A 22,888-nucleotide genomic window follows, 5' to 3' on the forward strand; every position below is an offset into this window, starting at 1 on the left:
TGGGGCAACCCTTCCCTTATCATCTGATAGCCTGGGTTGTTTCACTTAGAAAATAAGAATAGCAATATGGAGTTATTTTGAGGGTTCCACCAGATGCTCTAGTAACTATCGGGAGCGTCCTAGACGCTGCCTTTGGAGAGTTTAACTCGGTAGTCGTAATTATAGACCCCAATAACATAGTAACTAAAGAAGGAGGGGATGGTAATTTATTTCTCTCTTCTAACAGGATCAGCGCGTTTGGCCAATGGAGTATGAAGAAATGTAAGAGTAAGAATTGCATATCAAAACAGTATACAGTTTAATGTTTAAAATGATCAATGTACATATCCACGTGTTAGTGAGCCTTCTCACACAGTTGTTGAAGATAAAAACTCTTAAATTTTCTAGAAGGTAGGCAATGTGTATCAATATTGTTAAAAATGGTCTCATCATGTAGCCCAACAATTTCACTTTTTGAAATTGATGCTAAACCTAATGAGAACTCTAAAAAGATTGTGTGGGCTTATACACAATGTGTGTCCATTTAAATAAACAAAATGTCTAATAATGGGAAATTGATTAAATCATTTTCAGCCACTTCTATTTAGCCGAGATTTTCCAAAGGGTTGGCCAGGGATACCCCTCCATTAACATTGTTTGAAATAAAGAGTCATAGGAGAAAAAAATTCATAAATTTATTCTAACAGTCTACTTGTGTAGATTTAAGCTGGGGTCTCTTCTCATAGCTGATACAGGATTCTGTCACTCAGGGCTAGACAGGCAGCCCCCATTGTCTAGGCCCAGGTGAGCTCAGAAGTCAGACCTCCATTTCCAGGCACAAGCAGACTGCCTTTTTGGGATACACCCTCTGGGTTCTGAAGATCATGAACAAAACAGCCTGTGACGGTTTTTTGAGTGGTTCCACCTTGGATAGGAGCACACACCCTAATCCCTTTTCAGGGACAAAGACTGTAAAAGAAATGATAACCTCACCCTAGTGGAGGAGGAACTACATTCATTCATTTGTTAATGCACTCACTAACTTTGAAGGGCTGTTTTTCCATCTACCAACTACTGACCACTTGTAGTTCTTAAGACCTAAGAACCCTAGATAAAAGAGCCCAGTGGAGACTCCCAAGGGAGTTCTTCAGTTCTTTCCCCCTTCCAGAAGCTCTGGTGCTTTTCTGTATCCCTTTCTAATTTCTAACTTTCTAACTTCTTGACTTACCACTGATCTGTGGTCTGTGGGTTCATTCTTCCCCGACACCAAGAAGGATCTACGGAAGAGCGAAATTCTGGTATCATAGCCATTTAATGAGTTTTTACAAAGTCACTAAAATCATGCCATACAGATGCTTTGTTGCATGGGGAGTGATAATATAATGTTAAATAAAATCAATATCTAATGGACAAGATATGAAGTGTTACAACAGGATGTAAAATATATTTGCATTGAGAACATAATGAAATAAATTATTATATATCTGCCTTGAAATGGAAATAAATAAAATATAAACAGTTTTCTTTTTATATTTATATAAACAGTGAACTGTTTTTTCTTTATTTTATATATATATATACACACATATATATATATTCTTGAATTAGCAAATGTTTCTTAAAATACTTCTTAAGAAAGAATTTAGCCAGTATTCTCTCAATTACCCTTACTTCATTTAAGCCATATTGGTATAGCACAGTCCTTGGAATTGATATGGTAGTGACTCTTTATTTGAGAATATCGTTGTAAGAAGGAATTTAGTGGCATGGTTAGGATCACAGCCTTAGAAGTGAGATTGCCTGAGGATGGGCAAGGAATATACAAAGTCTGTGTAACAGTGAGCGAAACACTTAATATTCTTTATCCCTAATTTTTATTAGCTATATAATAAAGATAATTCCTACCTCAAAGGGTTGTAGCTGGGAGCTTATACTTGCGGGGCACTCAGTAAATATTAAATGTTAGTAAGCCATGTTTGTTGTCCCTATAACACGGAAGTATTTTAAAAATAGATGCTAAATGATTAGTGCATTTTTTCCTATATCCTGATTTTTTATTAGTAAAAAAAAAAAAATTGAAAGGAAGAATTCCTGAAAAGCTTCTAATTATCTGATTAACAATGATTTCTTCAGTTCTGAGTCCAGTACTAGTCTATGTTCTACTATTAGGGCAATGACTGTTCTTAACCTCCAACCTGAAGAATCATAGCCAGAGGAATAGTAGATAGAACAATTAGCAAGTCACAGACCCACGATTCACACAAGCAGTTTTACGTTGCAAAATGAAAGTATGTCCTGGAGAAGGGATAGGTCTGTCTGTGAGTGGAGACGACCCTGTGGAATATGAGGTTGGCTCTTTTTATTTTTCAATGGATGGGTGGGTTATATCTTCTGGGGTAGAGACTGCTCCTTGCATCACAGCTTCCCTTAATCCTCTCGAAAACCCACTGTGGGTAGATGAGGTTAAAATGATATGGCCACCAAAAAGGTTACTTTCAGTCACCCCATGTGAGTGCTTATGCTTAGTGCAGAGGAAGTCCCTTAACTACAATTTCCCATTGTTGTGATGAATTACTCTTTTTTAAAAATTGTTTGATTCCAAGGACTTGTTTGTTTAATCTTGCTTAATTGACTTCTGTGAGTGCTTATGTTTTGTGCAGAGGAAAGTCCCTTAACCACAATTTCCCATTGTTGTGAGGAATCATTCTTTTTCAAAAAATTGTTTGATCCCAAGGACTTGTTTGTTTAATCTTGCTTAATTGACCAGTGCTGGGTGAAGGAAACTCTGTCCTTAACCCATCTCTTTATGGAGGTGTCCTTTTCTCCTTACTGCACCGTATCACTTTAGATATAGAGGCAATGATTTTAACCATCCAGGATAACTTTGAGTAGACCATTCTTCGTAATGATTTGTGGTTGCATTCAGCACAGATGCTGAAGCTAAGAGATTTCTCCATGTTAAATTAAATCTTGAAAAGTCTCGTCTCTCATTCCATTTCTCTCTTTAATCTCCTTTGATAGTAAATCACCCAAATCCTGATGGCAGTCAAGCCATGTTGCAGAAATTACTTTATTGGAAATGTGATGTTTAAAATTATAAGTAGGCAAGTAATTTATAATGATTTTGCTGTCTTAATTTTTCTGAGCTTTGCAATTTGTTGAGTGTTAATATGTAAGTCCCTTTCGGCCCACCTCCTTCCACTTTCAGACAATATAGGAAACCCAGGATTTAAAGGATTGAGGTTTTTCTGGCTGGATTTCAGGGATAGTTGTCCACACACATAGCAAAACTACCATTTCCTGTAACTAACTGACCTGGCAGTAAACGCCTGGTTTTATTGACACATCACAACTCCTTTTTAAAAGGTTAGGCCTTTGTTAAATTCTGCATGTAGCTTGTCTCTCTGAACTTCTTGCTTATTTCTGTCTCTGAATTCTGCTTTTTAGGTAGGATCGTCTATACTTCCTCAATCTCATCCATATTGTTTGACAACTACATGAGGCTAATCCTCATTCCCCATGTGTTAAAATCCCCTTTTCCAAACATAAATTTAAAACTTGTGGCTTTAAGTTCATTTCATCACTTATGTGATTGTTGTCATCATGATTTCTAGTGAAAGTAAATTTAAGAGTTTGATAAAGTTTGCTGAATGATTTTATTGTGCCAGGCATTGGGAAAAGTGGTTTATATCATATCATTTAATTTTTATAGAACCACTATGGGTTAGGTTCTATTATTATTCCATATCTTTTTTCCAGTAGAAGATTGAATGTACTATAACTTGCCCATAGCAAAAAAAAGCTAGTAAATGGCAAAATATGAACTCAGACATTTTGAATTGCAAAGCCTCAGCTGTTGTATGAATATCTGTAATTAATTAGGGAAAGTGGATTTTGTCTGGGGGGAAAAAAGGTAAACTACATGACCACTGACAGATATATATTAACAATTTAAAATTAACTTTTAAACTTCATATTAAGGACTGAAAAGAATAGAATTGCTATAAACTTTTATAGAAGAGAATGATAAAGCCAACAAGAATAATTTTTAAGCTTCTTGGAGAAAAAGGATCTTAAACAAATATGCTCATAGATATTTCCACATGTTCTTTCCCAATGGCTTAAGGATATTACTATTCTTTTTGTTTTCAAGTCTGAGCCTAATACTTCAGATATGATATTACCATGAGTTTTTCTTTCAGAGATAATAGGATATATCAAATGAGAGTTCATTCTAATATATTCCAGAGCAGTGTTATTAACTTTTTAGGTCACAAAAATTTAATAAGTTAAAATATGATCTGGGATTGTCTTTCCTAAAAAATATGAATAGCCATGCCAAAAAAAAAAAAGTTTCACAGATTCCTGTGAAGTTGTTTATGAGATCCAAATTAAGAACCCTGGCTATAAAATAGCTAACTAAGGATTAATGGCAAGGAAATTGATTGTAAAATCCCAATAGATAAAGATAGCTGTATTTAGACTTCAATTATTATGACAATGATGTTATGTTTGCTAGTAATTATTTTTCTTCCTTTTCAAATGTGGTTTTGGAAACCATTATGAATTATAGATAGAGAGATAGGATTTGCCCATGGCATCTTAACACTAATTAATCCCACATATCTTTTCAGAAACTAGAATTCATCTTCCTCTTTTTGGCAGTTTTTTCATGTCCTCTCAAAAAAGTGTTATCATTATTTAAAGTGCAGTATAATATTTAAAAGAGTATTTATTTGTGAAATTGGATAAAGGTTGGACATTCTTGATTCTTACAGGGTTTCATCAAAGTTGCCTCAGTAACCACCAATGTGAGGAGGGGTAGGGAGAGGTTTAAATGGATTCAGCATTATATAGATAGCCATTTTAAAAAAGTGAATACCTTAATAACATGAATAATCTTTTAAATATACAAATAAATTTTATTAATTCATTAATTAATTACAATTTTAAAGCGTAAGTCTCAAAAAAGCTCCTATATATAGAAATCTCATCACTTCCATACCTAGAATCCCCTGAGCTCAAAACAATGTTTTAAAAAAATTGATTTAGAGCCTGTAATTAAATGAAATTGTTCTTTGTCTTTGGATATTAAATCTGAGATTGGAATTGGGTATGCATAAGAAACTGAAAGTTTGCTATTTAACAAGCTTAACATACTAATATACTTGTGAAACCATAGCAATGATCAAAATAATGAACATATTCACCCGCACAAAAGTATTCTTGTGTTTCTTAATAACCCTGAACTTTTGCCTCTCCACGACTGACATGCCTCTGTCATGATGTAATAGCTTGGCTCTTCTAGAATTATGTACTAATGGAGTTCAGCATTATGTACTCTTCTTTGTCTGAATTCTTTCATTCAGTGTGCTTACTTTGAGATTCATCCAAGTTGTACAAGAACCAATAGCCCATCTCTTTATTGCTGTGTAGTATTTTCTAATAATGTACTTGTATACCACAACATGTTTATCCATTCACCTCTTGTTGAACATTGGGTTGTTTCCACTTTTTGGCACAGCTGTTATAAACATTAATGTACAAATCTTTTTAAAGACATATTGCTTTCATTTCTTGGAGAATGTACGTAGGAGTAGAATGGCTGAATCATATGGTAGGTTTATGTCTAAAGTTTTAAGAGACTGCCAAACTATTTCTCACAGTTTTGTTGTAATCATTTTTACATTGTTATAAGCAGAGTTTCCGAGTTTCCATTGACCCATACCTTACCAACACTTGGTGTGGTTATTCTTTCTAATTTTAGCCAATTAATAGGTAGTGATTTTTTTCTTTTTTTTTTGCAGTTTTTGACCGGGGCTGGGTTTGAACCCACCACCTCCAGCATATGGGGCCAGCGCCCTACTCTTTTAAGCCACAGGCACCGCCCAGGTAGTGGTTTCTTATTGTGGTTTTCATTTACATTTACTTAATGTAATGTTAATGATGATAAGCATCTTTTAAGTAGCGCCCCCCCCATTTTGAGGGGGGGGTTTGCTCTGGAATCCAGACTAGAATGGAGTGGCACAGTCACAGCTCACTGCATCCTCCAGCTCCCAGCTCAAGTGATCTTCTTTGCTTAGCCTCTCAAGTGGCTAGGGTTATAGAATGTGTCACTACACCTGGCTAATTTTTAAATTTTTTGTAGTGACAGGGTCTCACTGCATTAGGCTGGTCTCAAACTCCTGGCCTCAAGTGATCCTCCTGCCTCACTCTCACAAAGTGAAAATTTTTCCTATTTTTAATTGCTTTTATTTCCTTTTTACTGAATTATATGAGTTCTTTATATACATATATTCTAGATATTAGCTTGTATCAGACATGTGGGATACGCAAATATTTTTACCAGCCCTTGACTGTCCTTTCGTTCTCCTAACTGTGCCTTTCAAAGAGCAGTTCTTAATTTTGATGAAATTTGATTCATCAACATTGTTTAAAGTCTACTGGAGATGAGAGTTGGATAAATCAGCAATCACAGCATAATGTGATGTGTGCTGTGGTAAGGATTTACATAAGATGCATAGAGAAATAAGCATATGAATCAGGCTTATTGATTAAGAAAAACATTTTCTATTTCTTTTTTTTTGAGCATCATAAAGTCAGAGAAGTGAATTTGCTGGCAAGAAAAGAGCATATGTGCAGGCCCTGGGCCATGGCAGAGTATTGTATATTTCACTATTCACATCAGTATGACTGGAGCATAGTCTGTATGTGAAGGCAAAATAGCAAATGAAATTAGACTGAAAACCTGAAAGAAAATTAGTCATAAAGCATCCTATGTGGTAAATTAAAGATTTATGACTTAATGCTAATAACTGTGGTCATATTTACATTTCAAAAAGTTCACTCTGGAATCATTGCTGAAAATTAATAAATTGTGGCTGAGAGACCAGAAGAGAATAGTGATCTGGGCCCAGAAAACAGAAAAGATAAATACACAGTGTCCAAAAGTCTATGCAATTCAAAATAGTTGTCTAAAATAGAAAAAATGGAAAAACTAGCCAGGCATTGTGGCAGGCGCCTATAGTCCCAGCTACTGAGGAGGCTGAGGCAAGAGGATTGCTTGAGCCCAAGAGTTTGAGGTGGCAGTGAGCTGCAATGATGCCATAGCACTTCAACCAGGATGAGACTCTGTTTCAAAAGGATAACAACAAAATAAACCAGGTGGGAAAGGAAGGATGCACCATAAGTGGGGCAAAGGGAGCCCAGCCAAATATTTAATGGCTATGTGTAGGCTGGAATGATAGATTGTAATCTCATGCACTTGAGTCATAGAGTGAGTCTGTACACACCTTCTAATTCTTTCCCAAAGGCCTTCACTAAGTGCTCAAAGAGAGTGTGCTAAGGAAACTTTGTAGAGCAGTATTGCTGAGAAAAATTTCTTTGCAGAGTCTAGTCCTTTATCCAGTAAACTGCAGCAACTCTCTGAAGTGTGGATACCATTCTACTGAAGCATTGAAGGTCAGGCAGGACTGGAGAAAAACCCATGGACATAGTGGAAATGGGGCTTCTGAGCTAAGAAATATTAGATAGTTTAGTGATATAGCTATGAAGTAGAAAGAGATGGTGAACTGGATCTAATTAAATCTTGAACAAAACCCAGTCTCAGAAAATCTAAAGATTTTACTGACTCAGCATTCTAAATAAGAAGACTGGTAGAAAAAGTGGCAAGATAGATTTTTTTTTTGAGACAGAGCCTCCAGCTGTTGCCCTGGGTAGAGTGCTATGGCATCACAGCTCACAGCAACCTCCAATTCCTGGGCTCAAGCGATTCTTTTGCCTCCACCTTCCAAGTAGCTGGGACTACAGGCGCCCGCCACAATGCCCTGCTATTTTTTGGTTGCAACCGTGATTGTTGTTTGGTGGGCCCAGGCTGGATTCGAACCTGCCAGCTCAGGTGTATGTGGCTGGCACCTTAGCTGCTTGAGCCACAGGCGCTGAGCCGGCAAGATAGATTTTAAGGTTCTTAATATTGACTGTTCTTTTTGATACAATGTCTAGCATACAATAAAAATTATGAGACGTGAAAGAATAAGAAAATGTGAGTCATGTCATGACAGGAAATGTAATAGCCGCATACACAGAACTGGCCCAGATTTGTATTAACTGACATATTTTTAAATCACGATAATAAATATGTTGCAGGATCTATAGAAAAAGTGGAAAATATGGTTGAATAAACAGGGTACTTTATTAAATGGGAACTGTTTAAAAATTGAAATATTAGAAATTAAATAAAATATTACACATGAAAAGTCCACTTGATAGAATTATCAGCAAATTGGAAACAGCACAGGAAGAAATCTGCAAACTTGAGTCAGGTCAATAGAAATCATACAAGCTAATATACAGAGAGCAAAAACAGGGACAAATAGAAAAGAGTAATGTCTGTAGGATAATATAAAATCATTAGCATTCAAGTACTTGAGATTCAAAGCATAAAAAGAAAGAAGACAGAAGAATTATATGAAAAAAACAGAAACCTTCAAAACTGACTAAAGATATCGATCCATATATTCAAGAAGCTTAGCAAATACTAAAAAACAAAAATAAACAAAATCACCAACAAAGAAACTCCACATAAATTCAAAGAAAATCAGGTTGAGGAAAGTATAGCAAAAAAAAAAAAAACCCTTAAAACTAAAGAAAAGTTATACTATCCTGGGGTATAATAATAAAAAATGACTACTAATTTCTATATCAGAAACAATGGGAATCATAGAAAATGGAATGGCTTTTTAAAATGTTCTAAGAATATAAAATTCTCAATTAAAATTCTGTATCTAGCAACAAAACCCCTTAAATATTGACATAATAAGGCTATTTTTATTTTATTTTATTTTTTTTTTGGTAGAGACAGAGTCTCACTTTATGGCCCTCGGTAGAGTGCCATGGCCTCACACAGCTCACAGCAACCTCCAACTCCTGGGCTAAGCGATTCTCTTGCCTCAGCCTCCCAAGTAGCTGGGACTACAGGCGCCCGCCACAACGCCCGGCTATTTTTTGGTTGCAGTTTGGCCGGGGCCAGGTTTGAATCCGCCATCCTTGGTATATGGGGCCGGCGCCTTACCGACTGAGCGACAGGCACCGCCCAATAAGGCTATTTTTAGATAGAAGCTTAGCAAATTTATGTCCAGAATATCTCTAGAAGAACTTCAAAAAGCTCTTCAGTCTAATGTGAAATGATACCAGATAGACGCTCTGATAAACAAATGTATGGAAATAATTTATTGTCTTTATTTTATAAGTATTGTACATACCACATCCCTGTCTACTAATAGCTGCATCTATATTTAAAATGCTTTTTACTAAAGTGAATGCAATAATAATGTAATATGGGTTTATACAGATGTAGAATTAAAATATATGCTAACAAAGCCACATTGTATAGGAGAGAATGTAAATAGAATTATAGTGTTGCAGGGTTCTCATATATATTTTAAGTAGTAATTTATTATTTGAAAATGACTTTTAACAGGTTAAAAATAAGTTAAAGAATGGGGGAAATGGATCATGAAAACAACAAGCATGAGAAAGATGGGTTTACCTTATCGGTAGTATAAAAAATACCTCAAGACCACCAGAAATACACATACATATTCATAATGATAAAAGTCTTCGTTCTTTAGGAAAATATAACAATTCTAAAACATGAAGTGCTATTTGACAGAATCAAATTGGGGGGAGATAATCAAATCTACAAAATTAACTGACAGGACAAAAGAAAATTATGGAAAATATAGAAGATATGAATAACACTTGCTACTGTATGACACGATTGAGATAATAGAATATGATATCCATAAACTAAAAAGTATAAATCCTTGTCAATGGTAAAACAAACACTTAGCAAAATAGACCAATCATACACTGGCACATAAAAAAGTCTCAAGGTGACACCTGCTTTGTAGACTGATTTCCCTCCTTCTCAATGTCATAGAATAATTTCTGCAATTTAGGGACCAGCTGTTCTTTTCAGGTTTAAAAGACTTCTGTTCTGAATCTGTCTAGTGTGGGTTTTTTTTTTTTTTTTGGGGGGGGGTTGGGATATTTTTTATTACTGCTTCAATTTTGCTGCTTATTATTGGTCTGTTAGGAGTTCTAATAGTATTTTTTCCTGATTGAGTCTTGGGAGATTGTGCATTTCCAGCAATTTGTCTATTTCTTCTATATTTTCTTGTTTATGTGCGTAGAGAGTTTTTATTCATGGTAATATTGTGTATTTCTGTTGTATCAGTTGTGATATATCTTTTTCATTTCTGATTGAGTTGATTTGGGTCCTTAACTTTTCTGTATCTGGTTAATTTACCAAGAGGCCTATCAACTTTGTTTATCTTTTTTTTTTTTGTAGAGACAGTCTCACTTTACCGCCCTCGGTAGAGTGCCCTAGCGTCACACGGCTCACAGCAACCTCCAGCTCTTGGGCTTATGTGATTCTCTTGCCTCAGCCTCCCGAGCAGCTGGGACTACAGGCGCCCGCCACAACGCCCGGCTATTTCCGGGCCGGGTTTGAACCCACCACCCTTGGCATATGGGGCCGGTGCCCTACTCACTGAGCCACAGGCGCTGCCCAACTTTGTTTATCTTTTTAAATAACAAACTTTTTTATTTCATGAATCCTTTTTTATTTTATGAATCCTTGTTATTTTAGGGGTTTTTTTTTTGTTTGTTTGTTTCCCATCTCATTTAGTTCTGCTCTTGCCTTTGTTCTTTTTTTTCTTCTATCGACTTTGGGCTTGGTTTACTCTTGCTTTTCTGGTCCCTATGGTTGTGATATTAGGTTCTTAATTTGTGATCATTCTGTTGTTTTGATGAAGGCCTTAAGCCTATGAGTTTTCCAATGTACTCAGTACTATTATGAAACCAGTTTCCAATCACTTACACTTTCATATGAAGAATAGATCACAACTATGGCCCAAGATGAAGGAGGCAGGAGGGGGGGATGGGAGGTGAGGCAGGAGGTCAGATCAAGGGAGGGTGAATGGTGGGATCACACCTATAGTGCATAATGCAAGGGTACATGTCGGATCTATTAAGTATAGAGTATAAATGTCTTAACACAATAATTAAGTAAATGAGGTGAGGGATATATTAACCAGTGCAATGTAAGCATTCCAAAAATTGTATATGAAATCAGCACATTGTACCCTATAAATGCATTAACGTATACATGATCTATGTGTTTATGATTTAATAATAAAAAAAAAAAAAGACTGGGACAAAACAAAGATTCTCATTGTCACCACTTCACCACTTCTCTTCATCATAGTGGTGAAAGTCCTAGCCACAGCAATCAACAAGAGAAACAAAGGAAAAGTATCCACATTGGGAAACAGGAGGTCAATTAATAGCTTTTTGCTTGTATCTAGAAAATCCCAAATATTCCAAAAAAGATTCATAAAATTGATAAATTCAGCAAAGTTTCAGGCTAAAAAATTCATGTACACAAATCAGTAGCATTTCTATATACCAATAAGAATCAAGCTCAGAGTCAAATCAGAGACTCAATACCATTTATAATAGTTGTAAAGAAAATAAAATATTTAGGAATGTACTAAACAAAGAGGTAAAAGATCTCTACAAGGAGAACTATGAAACACTAATAAAAGATACTACTACAAACAAATAGAAACAGTTATCATGCTCATGGATAGTAGAATCAACATTGTTAAAATGTCCACACTGCCAAAGGGACTTACAGGTTTAACTCAATCCCTATAAACAACATAGTCTCATATTTTACAGATCTAGAAAGAATAATTCCATGGTTTGGTTAAGACCCAAAAAAAGCCTGAATAACCAAAGCAATATTAAATACAATGAACAAATCTGGAGGTATTATCCCAGACTTCAAAGTATACTACAAAGATATAGCAACCAAAGCAAGAAGTATGGGTATAAAAACAGTGATGTATTCTAATGAAATAGAGCAGCAATCCCAGATATAAGGCCATCTACCTAGAACCAATGAATCTTTGTCAAAGTAGACAATAGCATGTGCTGGTGAAAGGAAGGCCTATTCAATAAATGGGCTGGGAAAATTGGATAGCCACATACAGAAGAAGGAAACAGGATCTCTATCTCTCACTACACATAAAAACTAAATCATAATAGATAAAAGATTTAAGCATGAAGCTATCAAAAATCTAGAAAAACTCCTCTAGATATTGGCCTAAGCAAATAATTTATGACTAAGACCCAAAAGTCAATTACAGCAAAAACAAAAATAAATAAGTGGGACTTGATTAAATTAAAATGTTTCTGAACAGTAATGTAAATCATTAATAGAGCAAATGGAAAACCTACAGAATGGGGAAATGTGTTCATAAACTATACATCCTTTAAAGGGCTAATATCCATAACCTTGAAAGAACTCATACAAATCAACAAGAATGAAACAAAGAATCCTATTGAAAAGGTGAAAAACATGAACAGAAGCTTTTGAAATGAACATAGACAAATGACCAACAAACATATGAAAAAATATACAATGCCACTAATCATCAGGGAAATGCAAATTAAAACCATAGTTATCTCACCCCTGGCAGAATGACATTATTGACAAGTTCCAAAATAAGAAATTATGACATGGATGCAGAGAGAAAAAAACACTTATGCACTGTAGATGGGACTTGATATTAGTACAATCTCTATGGAATATAGTATGGAGATTTCTCAAAGAACTAAAAGTATACCTACCATTTGATCCAACAACGTGACAACTGGTATTCATCCAAAGGAATTGAAATCCTTTTGTCAAAAAGACATCTACACTGGAATGTTCATTAAAGCATAATTCACGATTCCAAGATATACAATCAAACCAGGTGACTATCAATTCTTGAGTGCATTAACAAAGTATGGTATGTATACATACGTGTGTGTGTATACATATATATATACACCATGTGATACTACTCAAGACACACAAATAAATGAATTAAATTTTTTTGCTGCAATATGGATGGAATTGGAGGCCATGATGGAAGAATGGAAAAACAAACATTACATGTACTCTCTAATAATTTGCAACTAATGGATGGGCACACATAGGCCCAGAGAGAAGTAAGTCATTAGAAATCAAAATGGAGGCGGAGGGAAAGGGGGGTTTAAAAATTTACCTAGCAGTTCCCATGAACATTACTCAGGTGATGGGCCCACTTTAGCCTTGACTTAAACATTGAGAAAGTTATCCATTTAACCAAAAAATTTCTATTCTCTTAATATTTTGAAATTATATAAAGTTTTAATGAATGTCAAGTATCAGAATTATATATTCTATTTACCATAAATAGAAATCAATAACAAAAATCTAGAAAATGCTAAAATATAAACAAATCAAATAATTCCCTTCTGAATTACTCATGAGTCATAGAAATCACATGTATATTAAGAAATTTTTTCAAATCTATAATGAGTAAACAGTGTATGAAAATTTGTCGCTATAATATCAATAGAGTTGAAATTTATAACATGTTAATGACTAGAGGAATAGTGTGCAGTGAACTAGCTAAGCTTCTACATTAAGTATCTAAAGAGAAGACAAAACCAACATACAAGGAAAAAAGGAAATAATAACTATAAAAGCACAAATTAATGAAGTAAAAATAGAGAAAGTTAAAAGTCAGTTTTTTAAAAATACTGCTAAACTAAATAAGGAAAGATATCCAAATTACCGATATCATTTATAAAAGAGGATATATCATTACAGACATATTAAAGGCCGTAAGGAGCTGTTATGAATAACTTTATGAAAGTGGTTCTTAAGTGAGGACAATTTTTCTCACAGGGGATATTTGGCAATATCTGGGTTGGTTTGGTTGCCATAACCAGAAGGGAGCGGTAACACTAGCATCTTGTGGATATAGGCTAAGGATGTTGCTAAGCATTCTATAAGACACACTATTCTCTCCTAACAAAGACTTATCTGGCCCCAGTGTCAATAATTTCAACATTGACATGCACTTCCTTTTGTTAATTGATTAACTTAAATAAAATGAATGAATTCTTTGAAAGTTGTAATTTATGAAGTGGACAAGGAATTGAAAAATTTCTGTCACCCTGTATCTATTATAAGGATATTGAGTTTGTCATTATAATCTTCTCACAAAGAAAAATCTCAGGTGGCTTTACCAATGAATTATATCAAATTATATTTTTAAATGAAAAATAAAACCAATTTTTTTTCTTTTTTTTTTATTAAATCATAGCTGTGTACATTGATATATTCATGGGGCATCATTCACTAGCTTCACAGACCGTTTACCAAGTTTCACATATACCCTTGTAAGATGCACCGCTGGTGTAAATAAATAAATCTTTTGGAAATAGAGGATGGAACATATCCCAATTCATTCTATGAAACAGCATAGCCCTGAAATAAAAATTTTATAAATACATTATCAGAAAACAAAATTAGAGGCTAATTATAACTCCCCACATTTTAAGTGTGGGGAGAATATGGTGATTTTCTTCCAAAGAGCATATTGTGGAAAGGGGTAAAAATAATAACTGCAGTTGAGAAACCTGACCCATACTACCTCAGCCAGATGACAAAGGTTAACATCAATATTAATAAGTCTTGTTGATAGATAAGGTGGTGAGAACGGCATTTTAATTTCAGAATCTTCCTCCCTAAAAACCTATAATCTCAGTGCCCCAGTAAATTAGTCAGGTTTCCCCAAAGAAACAGAACTAGTAGAATATGTGTGTGTGTGTGTGTGTGTGTGTGTGTGTGTGTAGATGTATGTGTGTGGAGAGAGAGAGAGAGAGAATATGATTTATTTTAAGGACTGCATTCATGATTATGGAGGCTGGCCGAGTCCAAAATCTGAAGGGGGCTGGCAGGACAGAGCCTCAGGAAAAAATTGCAATTCCAGTCCAAAGGCAGTGAAGCTCAAAACCTAGAAACAACCAGTGTTGCAGTTCAAGTTCAAAGGCTATCTGCTGGAAGAATTCTTCTTGCTGTAAAGGAGAAGAAAGAATTGCTGCATTCGGGCGGCGCCTGTGGCTCAGTGATAGGGCGCCAGCCCCATATACCGAGGGTGGCGGGTTCAAACCCAGCTCCTGCCAAACTGCAAGCAAAAAATAGCTGGGCGTTGTGGCGGGCGCCTGTAGTCCCAGCTGCTCTGGAGACTGAAGCAAGAGAATCGCGTAAGCCCAAGAGCTAGAGGTTGCTGTGAGTCCTGTGACATCATGGCACTCTACCTAGGGCGATAAAGTGAGAGTCTGTCTCTACAAAAAAAAAAAAAAAAAGAATTGCTGTATTCAAGGCCTTCAAGTGATGAAGTCCAGTTACATTTTTGGAGGGCACTCAGCTTTACTCAGTCTACTGATTCAAGTGTTAATTTAATCCAAACATGTACTCACAGAATCATCTAAAATAATGTTTTATTAAATATCTGGGCACCATGACACAGCCATGTGAGGGTGGTCAAAAACTATGGAAACATGAGGAATTGTCACAGTGAAGAGGAGCCTGAGGCATGGCAGATGTAATGATGCTTCCTGGGTGGAATGCTGAAAAGGACAGCTAAGGTAAAGACTAAAGAAATGAGAAAAAATATGGCCATTGTATCAGTACTGGTTCATTAATTATAACAGATGTTCTGTACTCAGGTAAGATGTTACCTGGAAATTACCACGTGGGGTTTGTGGAAACTGTTGAAAAACATACAGAGCAACTAAAATGCTCATATATTGCTAATGAGAATGTAAAAGTCAGTTTTTAAGAAAACAATCTGGCAGTTTTTTAATAAACACATGCATTTTAGGACCCAGTGTTCTACAGGGACATCAAACAGGTACACAAAAAGACTTGTAAAAAAAAAAAAAAAAGACTTGTATGAATATTCACGGCAGATTTATACTGACTAGACCAGACCTGAAGAAAAAAAGACACTAAATATCCATCAGCAGGATGAACAAAGCAATGAACATGTACATCCATCTGATGGAATATTTCAGCAAGAAAAAGGAGCTACTGATAAAAGAAACATGGGCAAAGCTCAAAAACATTGTTATGAAAAGAACTGATGCCAAAATAATACATGTAATGCAATTCCATTTATGTGAATTCCAAGAAAAGGAAAAAAATACTATGTTATGGAAATCAGAAAGTCTTGTTGCCTCAAGTGGAGGCAACAGACATGAGGGAACTTTCTGGGATTGTGTAAATTTTTTTGTCTTGTTTGGGTGATAGTTCTAAGGTTTTATGCAATTGCCTAAACTCATTGAACTTAACAGTTAAGATATGTAGTTTATTATACATAAATTATATTTCAATAAAAAAATTTAAAAAATTTTAGAAAAAGTACTATGTAGAAATAGCTTTTATCTCTTCATCATACTTGTATCTTCTTTTAGCTGGAGGTTCTGATTTGTATTGGCTTTTCATTTTATTTATTTATTTTTTCTTTTTTTTTTTTTTTTCGTAGAGACAGAGTCTCACTGTACCGCCCTCGGGTAGAGTGCCATGGCGTTGCACGGCTCACAGCAACTTCTAACTCTTGGGCTTACGCAATTCTCTTGCCTCAGCCTCCCGAGCAGCTGGGACTACAGGCGCCCGCCACAACGCCCGGCTATTTTTTTGTTGCAGTTTGGCCGGGGCTGGGTTTGAACCCGCCACCCTCGGCATGTGGGGCCGGCGCCCTACTCACTGAGCCACAGGCTCAGTGTATTGGCTTTTCATTTCTGAGGCTCCAAATGTCAAAACTTTTTTTTCTCTCAAACAGTAAGTAAAATCCAGTTCTTCAGTTCAGGGTCCTGTTAGTTGTTGATATCCTATAATTACTAATAATGATTAGAGTTGGGCTCTAAAATCCTGTTGTACACAAGGTTTGCCTTTGGCCTGTGTTGCCCAGCCTTCCTGCTTTCTTTCCCCTTACCTCTGTGGCCCAAATCGTTTTCCTAAGTTTTGCACCTATTGCCTTTTCTGACCTTCAGTACTTGTGTGAACTTTAAAATCCTTTCTTGTGTGTATATATCCTTATCACTAATTGCACTATCTCCACAATGTTCCTCTGTGAAGTACAGGAATGATATTTTGGTTTTGAAATAAATATTAACATTGCATTCTATTAATGTGACTTAAACTACTTATTTGAAAAGTAAATGAAATATAAGGAGGGTGAGTAAATAGGATTTGATGCCTTGATCTTATATTTGAATACATGCATTTCCTCCTCAGCACCAGGCCTTATTTAATCATAAATAATTTTGATAAAATTAAATCCGATACTTATAATAAATTTTTGGAAAAAGGTTGCATGTTATCGATTGTAACTTACATTCTCTTTCAGATTTACTATTAGTTTTTTTTTATTTCTCACAAAAATAAATAAATAAACATAAAAATAAAGCATAAAACCATAAAAATTCTAGAAGAAAATGTTGGAAAAACTCTTTGGCCTAGGGAGAGAATTTATGTTGAAGACCCCAATGGCAATCACAGCAACAACAAAAAATAAATAAATGGACTCAATTAAGTTAAAAAACTTTCACACAGCCAAGGAAATAATGAGCAGAGCAAAGAGACAACCTATAGAACAGAGGTTCTCAACCTGTGGGTTGTGACCCCTTTTTAACAATGAAAATACATTGCAGCATTAGGAAGGTTGCGAACCACTGCTATAGAATGTTTGCAAGCTATGTATCTGAGAAAGGGCTCATAACCAGAATCTACAAGAACTCAGAAAATCAGCAAGAAAAAAAAAATCAAACAACTCCATCAAAAAATAACTAAGAAAATGCCGTGAAGGCTATGTTAACCTGTTTGATGAAAATATTTCAAATTGTATATAAACCCAGCACATTGTACCCCACGATTGCATTAACATACTCAGCTATGATTTAATTTAAAAAAAAAGTGGGCAATAGACAAGTTTTCTAAATTATATTTAAATTCTAGTTGGACAAAGAGACTAAGGAAAGTAAATAGGCCTATGTGACATGCAAGATTTTGAAGCAGTAGATGCAGACTGCATCCTATGAACCAAAGGGCAATGTTGACAGTAGCCTTAAAGAATTGACATCACAAGGCTGGGCACCTGTAGCTCAGTGGTTAGGGTGCCAGCCACATGCATGGGGGCTGGTGTGTTAGAACCTGGCCCAGGCCTGCTTAAACCAAAAAAAAAAAAAAAGAAAGCCGGGTCTTGAGGCAGGCACCTGTAGTCCCAGCTACTGGGGAGGCTGAGGCAAGAGAATGGCTTGAGTCCAAGAGATGGAGGTTGCTGCGAGCTATGACAGTACAGCACCCAGAGTGCCACAAAGTGAGACTCTGTCTCAATTAAAAAAAATAAAATTGATATCACATAAAAATGGCAATGTGACATTTGCACCTTAATCTAAAGAAGGAGTTAGAGAATGCTGTCAGCTACCAGAAAAAAGAAAAGAGAATTGTTTCCTGCAGAGTTGGATTCATTCTGCATAAGTGTGCCCTTTTGTTCAGGTAGTCACTTTGCTGCAGCTTTTAGCCCCACAGTGTATATTTAACCTTGGAGATATGGGCCAGAGTATTTGCTCCAAGGCTAGGGAAGCCAACTGCAAACACTCTGCCCTGATTCTTCAGTCCCTGTTCTTTTCCTTTCCTGGCTTGTTCTTCCTGTCTTTGGGGTTCATTCCTGCTCTGCTTTGTGCTTGGAATGTGCTCATTGCCTTCTTATTGATATTTTATGTGTTTTTACTGCTTAATCATTCTTTACCTAGTACTTTTAAGTATATAGTGTATTATCAGTGTCTTGTATTATTATCCTTAAGAATTAATAATTTACGTGGAAATGTATTTTTTTCCCCACTTGCTTATAGATTTACTTGACTTTTTTCTTAATTCCTATGACACTTTGCCAACCTATTTTCATATTTGAAAGAACTAGTAGAATACTTGACAGCAGTACTTTGAGACACTAATACAAATGCAAACAACATGCCAGGAACATTTGAACAGTCTTTGGCAGCTAGCTAAACCAATTGAAAGACACAACCTGCTGCTTAAATCTACTAGCAGATGACTAATGGAAAATTACAGAGCCTCACTTCTAACCCTGACATTCTTGAGAGGCTTTAGCTTCACAAGAGATCAGGCATGCATATGTAATAAGTAGAGCACCCAAACAAAAATAAGCCCAGTTAAAAAACATTCATCTGTGAGAAGGTTCAGCTCATTTTGTTTTGCCCACTCTTCGCATCAGAATTTGGTCGGAATAATTACATATTGTCACACATATGCCTGGGAAGATTTCTTTTATTTGGAAGTTATGAAGACTTAATGTTTATGTTTAGAACCATTCTATGTTTCATTATGGAATGAAAACTATATAAATTTTACCATCCAATTAACTAGGAGCATAAGTATGTGTAATGGTGGGTTTCCAGGTTCCTTTTATACTCAGAAATTGTAATAAAATTTATCCTGGTGTATAGAAGGATATTCTCTTCTTTTTGACCAGTTTGGGTTCATTTCTTATTACTTCTAAATTCATTCACTATTCTGTTGTATCTCTCAGTGCTTATGTCTCATATTGGTTTTGTAAGCTTTTGTAATTATTATTCTAAGGCTTCAAAGTTGGTTTTAAGCATCGTATTTATTATTTATATTTTGAAAAAGATTGACATATCTCTTATATTCTTTATAAAATTAGGGTCAGTTTTATTATAGTTCCAGATGAGGTGTATTTTTATTTTTAGAGAAAGTGTATTGCACCTATTTCTTTTTCTACTATGTATTTTCCATATTCTTGGTATTGTTGCACAAGTGATCCACTCACATTAAGGTAATAGAAGTATTACAGAATTTTACTAAATTTGGAGAAAAGGCTCCAATGTGAAAGGAGCAGAAAGGTACAATGTTACTTTTTGTGTAATACCACAGACAGTCCCTGGAGTATTAATTATATACTAATTTATGCTAATATGTAGATTACCTACATATAATATTGAACATAGTATAAAGTTTATTGTTAGTTACAGTATCTAAAAATGGGCAGCTTGAATATAGTCAAATACCCAGAAAAATCCTGAAACTTTCTTTTTTTTTTTCTGAGCTGTAAATGAAGCTTTCATCTTAAAAATATTTAGACCCAGCTGCCAACAGATAATATGATATGTAATTGTTTTCGTACTTAATTATATCATTATAATGTATAATGATGATTTTTTAATATTTTTTTTACTCTGAGCACAAATCATTCCAAATTTCCATTAATATGTTTTTCATACTGTGACCTCAGATGGAATCTAGATGAGAAATTATAATACTTTCAACTATTCCCCCAATTAATGTTTTCTCACATGATAATATAAATATGAATTTTGTTTTAAAAAAAAACCTCAGGAGAGAATTTTTGATCACTTTGGTGGTTGTAGATCTATAAAATTGTTAATGAGATATGCAAATAGCCTAAGTGTAGCAAGTGGGCACACCAGGCATTCTTTTGAAGTGAAAATGTTAGCCTGCACAAACATTTCTCTGCCTGACATGCAAAGTCAAAGTTTTTAATTAAAAGTCTCTTCATAAATTTTTGAAGTTGTATAGACATCCTTCTATCATTTAAACATTTTTCGCAAGTTGAACTCAGAACGTACCTATTATGTGTAAGTACAAAAAGCAGGAGACTTAAAATTAACGTTTATCATCAAGTTTGAACAGTAGGTCTATGCCAGATCCTACTGCCTGGAATATCATAGGTAAACAATAAGTAGTTGTTGAATGAATAAATGAATCTCAAAAAAAGAATACCATCTCTGTTTTAGAGGCAGAGAAAAGCAGCAGTATTTCCTTTCCTTATTTGTAACACCCAACATCTGGGGAACCTTTTTCCTTCTCCATTTCCTCCACCCCCTAGTGGAAAGGGACTGTTTAAGAACATAGATTTTAAGAATAAAAATTCATGTGATTATGATTTACCTCCTTAGTGTTCTACTGCTGTCCCTATCTATGTACTTCCATACTACATTCCCTTCTCTTTAACACCTCTTACCTTCTGGTTCTTCTATACTCAACAGTATAATTCAACATATTTAAATAGATAGAACTGAAATAGTCTCTTAAAACATTATAATTTATATTCATGTATTAATTTACATTAACAGATTACAAATTTACATTAACAAAAATCCACTATTATTTCAGCACAGTAGAAACGTGCAAGTGGCTTCCTTTCGGTGACTTATGTTGGACAAAATGCTATAATCAGTAATAATGGTGGCATAGCAAAATAATATTTAATTAATTGTATTGACATAAATATGGAATTAAATTTGTATCAGTGGTAAATAAAAAGTAAACATACTATTAAATAACTTTATTAGGAAAATGCAGAGTAGTATAATCATGAAATAATAGTATCATGATGTGTATGTTTTAACTTTGAGGAGAAAAATGAGATAGCTTAGGGTTAGTAAAGCATCAGAGTCTTTTGACATTGTATACTTGAAATATGCTTTTCATGTGTCATGCAATATGTCTATTGTAATGTAAAAAAGTGTAATAACAATTGATGACGGTTATATAATATTCTAAAGAGAAATTTTTCTTACCATGTTCATAATTCTGCAGAGCAGCACTATCCTGAGTTTCTCCATGGATACATTCCTCCTATTAAATTTTATTTCCTAATAGGCTCCAAAAGGGAAGAGAGTATTTTGTTTCACTGCAGCACTTAGATCTATGATATTTTTATTACAGCAAGGTAATATGATGTATTTCTGTTTAATAAATGTTGTTTTTTGAGTTAGTGCCCAGAATAACTAGGAGAAATTGAATAGATTGGTGTAATGAATGGAATCGGCACTGGTAAATTTGCAGAAGACCATTAAAATTATTTTATAAATTACAAAGTTGTACACAATGAAGACCAAAATAGATTCCAGATGCAGAAGATATTGTAACTTAAATAACAAGCAATATGATTAAATGTCATTTTCAAATAAATAATACTATTAATACAACAGCAGTATCACATGTACTAACATTATCCTCCCTCCACCATAACCTCCCCCATCCCTTCCCCTTCCTTGGCCCTTTCCCCATAGTCTTGTGCTATAGTTGGGTTATAGCCTTCATGTGAAAGCTATAATTTAGCTTCATAGTAGAGCTGAGTACATTGGATACTTTTTTCTTCCATTCCTGAGATACTTTGCTAAGAAGAATATGTTCCAGCTCCATCCATGTAAACATGAAAGAGGTAAAGTCTCCATCTTTCTTTACGGCTGCATAATATTCCATGGTATACATGTACCACAATTTGCTAGTCCATTCATGGGTCAGTGGGCACTTGGGCTTCTTCCATGACTTAGCAATTATGAATTGGGCTGCAATAAACATTCTGGTACAGATGCCTTTGTTATATTGTGATTTTTGGCCTTCTGGTTATAAACCTAGTAAAGGAATTATAGGATCGAATGGCAGGTCTATTTTTAGGTCTCTAAGTATTCTCCAAACATCCTTCCAGAAGGAACGTATTAGTGTGCATTCCCACCAGCAGTGTAGAAGTGTGCCCTTTTCTCCACATCCACGCCAACATCTCTGGTTTTGGGATTTTGTTATGTGGGCTACTCTTACTGGGATTAGGTGACATCTCAAAGTAGTTTTGATTTGCATTTCTCTGATGATTAAGGATGATGAGCTTTTTTTCATGTGTTTGTAGATTGTGCATCTGTCTTCTTTAGAGAAGTTTCTCTTCAAGTCCCTTGCCCACCCTGAGATGGGGTCACGTGTTCTATTCTTGCTAATATATTTGAGTTCTCTGTGGATTCTGTTATTAGACCTTTATCAGAGGTATAACCTGCAAATATTTTCTCCCATTCTGAGGGCTGTCTGCTTGCTTTTCTTACAATGTTCTTGGCGGTGTAGAAGCTTTTTAGTTTGATCAGGTCCCAGTAGTGTATTTTTGATACTGCTTCGATTGCCTGG

The 22,888-nt window shown here is 35.1% G+C and overlaps 1 long non-coding RNA gene across 1 annotated transcript in view; it reads left to right on the forward strand.

Annotated features, from left to right (window-relative positions):
- LOC128598763 (uncharacterized) overlaps positions 1–22,888 on the forward strand; it is a 110,412-nt gene that overhangs the window by 946 nt on the left and 86,578 nt on the right. Inside the window, exon 2 of the long non-coding RNA XR_008383700.1 lies at positions 227–390. This is a non-coding gene — a long non-coding RNA (uncharacterized LOC128598763). The remainder of the gene's footprint in view (positions 1–226; positions 391–22,888) is intronic.

Source organism: Nycticebus coucang, chromosome 11 (genome assembly GCF_027406575.1).
Source record: "Nycticebus coucang isolate mNycCou1 chromosome 11, mNycCou1.pri, whole genome shotgun sequence".
Taxonomy (NCBI): domain Eukaryota; kingdom Metazoa; phylum Chordata; class Mammalia; order Primates; family Lorisidae; genus Nycticebus; species Nycticebus coucang.